This window comes from Zea mays, chromosome 5 (assembly GCF_902167145.1).
Source record: "Zea mays cultivar B73 chromosome 5, Zm-B73-REFERENCE-NAM-5.0, whole genome shotgun sequence".
NCBI lineage: Eukaryota > Viridiplantae > Streptophyta > Magnoliopsida > Poales > Poaceae > Zea > Zea mays.
In genome coordinates, this window is record NC_050100.1 from 136,485,834 (window position 1) to 136,489,762 (window position 3,929).

A 3,929-nucleotide genomic window follows, 5' to 3' on the forward strand; every position below is an offset into this window, starting at 1 on the left:
GGGGCTTACCGGTGGTGAGACTGCTCTGGTGAGGTGGCCGAGGGTGTAGGGGAGGTCCTGAGGGTCACGGTGATGTGCGGGTCGCCGTCGGGGATGGTCGGAGTCGGCTGGTCCACGTGCGCAGGCGGGGAAGCTCGTCGGCGGTGAGGAGTCCGGCCTACCCAGGGCACAATTGACCAATCAAATGGGTCAGAGAGCTTCACCAGGGATTAAGGAAGGTGTGTGCGCGAGGAATTGAAGAACAGCTCACCGGATTGCTCGGTCTACGCGCGCAGGCGGGCGGCCGAAGTCTGGTGAGGACGATCTTGGCTTTCCGGTGAAGTTCTGCTGGGTCCGAGGGCTGGGAAAGCTTCACAAGCTATTGGCTGAGCTAACCGAGCGGCTGGCGCGGCTTGGAAGCAACTGGAGTGGGCTGGCCACGGTGGCCGAGGCTCTGGTGGCAATGGCGGGCGGAAAAGAGCTCGTCGGAGCTAAGGAGGAGCGTCTGATCGGTGGAGGTGAGCACGGGGTGAGGTGAGGCGCGCCCGGGGAGGCTTTATAGGCACGGGCGGGCACGGTTGAGGGCGAGGGCGCGCGACAGATTCGACCGAACGCTGGGGCGAGCGCGCGCGGGGGTTGGGCGAACGCTGACGTGCCGACCAGGGTCGAACACGTGTGCACATTCGTTCTGCCCAAGTTCTGGGGCGTGTGGTCATTCATCCGAGCCTGCTCTTGCCTTGGTCAGTGCACAAAACCTCTTCTCCTCCCTATAAGCTACCGATCTTGTGTGGGGGTCATAGGATTTTGCCTACTGGTTTCAAAGATTTGGAGCCCTGAAATCCGGTCTGTCTCCCTGCTCGAACCCGAGGCAAATCCAGGGTTTTGTCGTGTCTAGGGCTCACGTCCCAATGCCATCTTCTGGCATGTGATAGAGGGGTTAGTTAGACATGTTTTTGTCAATGGGGTCTTTAGGATTTGAGCTAGGGATCAAGGTGAACACGCTCGGTCTTTAGCTCAAGGGCTAAAATTCAGAATTCTGAATTTCAGAATTCCCTATTGAATCCCCACTTGAGAAGCTTGTTTGGAGTTTTATTTAAATTCTTTTGGCCAAGCTTCCATAATATTTATTGTTGCTTATTTAGTACACTTCAATGTTTATATTTGGCCTAAGCCATGATTCTATATTTTTCATAATCTTTTGCCCCTTTTCTTCAATTCTACATAAAGAGCTCAATATAGGTTGGTATTAGGGTTTCAACATTTTGCTCTTTTGAAAAACTCATTTGTTTTGAACATGATTCTTTTAAGTATAAACTTAGTGGATCCTTTATTCTTAAGTCAATTTGATGCTCATGCTTAATTTGGCTCACATGAAATGTTGATTCTTGGGTTAGCACTGATAGAAACCCTCGGTGACACTGGGGTGTCACAATACCAGCGCCAGAGCAACCAGGCAGCCTGTCTTCCTGCCCCAGCAACCAACCAAAACAATCAAGCAGCGCTAGCTCAAGGAGGAAGTCGTGCATGTTTCCACTGTGGGGAACAAGGCCATTGGGTGAATCATTGCCAAAGAAAGCAGCTCAGCAGCAGCCAGCTCCCAATGCCCCAGTCAGGCAGAATGCAATGCAGCAAGGAGGCAACAACCGTGGCCAACCTCGTGCCTAGTATGGAAAGGTGAACCACTTGGAGGCCGACACAGTCCAGGAGACTCAAGGAGTGGCACTAGGTACGTTTCCAGTAGAGTATCATTCTGCAATTGTTTTATTTGATACTGGAGCAACGCATTCTTTTGTGACTATATCACGGGTAGAATCACATAATATACCAGTAGCGCCCATGTACCCACCTATGAGAGTTAGTTCAGTTGGTGGAAGGACCCAAACTAATAGATTTTGCCCTAGTGCAAAGGTTCAAATAAGGGGGATAGAGTTCCCCGCTGATTTAATAGTTATGGGTAACCAGGATACAACTATAGATGTCATCCTAGGGATGAATTGGCTAACCAAGTATCAAGCCAGTCTTAGCTGTGACAAGAGAACAGTGAAGTTAGTGTCCCTATCAGGAGAAGAAGTGTTAGTGGAATTGGTCTTGTCTGGATCAAGGAAAGAGAGTTGTCACCAAGTCACCGCTCATATTGAGGAGATTAAACCATCATAGGCTATCTGTGTAGTATCAGATTTCCCAGATGTGTTTCCCGAGGAGTTACCAGGTATGCCACATGAAAGGAAGGTTGAATTTGCCATAGAGCTTATTCCAGGCACCACCCCTATTTCCAAGAGAGCCTATCAAGTGTCCGGACCAGAGTTGGTGGAACTCAAGAAGCAGATTGATGAGTTGTTAGAGAAAGGCTACATCAGACCGAGTACCTCACCTTGGGCATCCCTAGTGCTATTTGTGGAGAAGAAGGATGGAACAAAGAGGATGTGCATTGATTACAGATCCTTGAATGAAGTTACTATCAAGAACAAGTACCCCCTGCCCAGAACTGAAGATTTATTCGATCAGTTGAGAGGAGCTAGTGTGTTCTCGAAGATAGATCTGAGGTCAGGCTACCATCAGCTCAGAATCCAACCCTTAGACATACTGAAGACAGCCTTCATCACTAAGTATGGACTATATGAGTTCATGGTCATGTCATTCGGTTTAACGAATGCGCCAGCCTACTTCATGTACCTGATGAACAATGTGTTCATGGACTACCTCGACAAGTTCGTGGTGGTGTTCATTGATGACATTCTTATATATTCCCAGAATGAGAAAGAGCATGAGGAGCATTTGAGGAAAGTACTCTAGAGGCTACGAGATTGTAAGTTGTATGCCAAGCTTAGCAAGTGCGATTTCTGGATCAGTGAAGTCCTATTCTTGGGTCATATTATAAATCGAGAAGGATTGGCTGTAGATCCGAAGAAGGTAACAGCTATCTTGGACTGGAAAGCACCAAAAGATGTCCGAGGAATAAAGAGTTTCATCGGAATGGCCGGTTACTGTCGGCGTTTCATTGAAGGTTTCTCCAAGATTGCCAGGCCAATGACAGCATTGTTGGCAAAGAAGGTTGAGTTCAAATGGACCCCAGCATGCCAGAAGTCCTTTGAGACATTGAAGGAGAAGTTGACAACGGCACCAGTACTGATTCTGCCAGATGTTCACAAGCCATTCTCAGTGTATTGTGATGCTTTGTATACCGGACTAGGATGTGTGTTAATGCAGGAAGGGAGAGTAGTGGCATACTTGTCCCAACAGTTGAAGATTCATGAGAAAAATTATCCTACTCATGATCTGGAATTAGCAGCCATGGTTCATGCATTGAAGACCTAGAGGCATTATCTTTATGGGAAGAAGTGTGATATCTACATGGACCATAAGAGTCTCAAATACATATTCACTCAGTCAGAGTTAAACATGAGACAGCGAAGATGGCTAGAGCTGATCAAAGATTATGAGCTAGAGATTCATTATCACCCAGGCAAAGCAAACGTGGTTGCAGATGCTTTGAGTAGAAAGAGTCAAGTCAATATGTTGGCAACTCACCCGATGTCGTATGAGCTAGCGAAGGAGTTCGATAGATTGAGTCTCGGATTTCTAAACAACACCCAAGGAGTGACAATTGAGTTGGAACCCACTCTAGAGCAAGATATCAGGAAAGGTCAGAAGGATGATGAGAAGATCAACGAGATCCGGTAGCTGATCATAGATGGGAAAGGCAAGGATTTTCGTGAAGATGCAGAAGGAGTGGTATGGTTCAAGGACAGACTGTGTGTTCCCGATATCAAACCAATCCAGGAACTAATTCTCAAAGAAGCTCATGAGACAGCATACTCTATACACCCTGGTAGTGAGAAGATGTACCAAGACCTAAAGAAAAGATTCTGGTGGTACGGTATGAAAAGGGAGATAGCAGAGTATGTGGCTGTGTGTGACAGTTGTCAGAGGATTAAAGCAGAACATCAAAG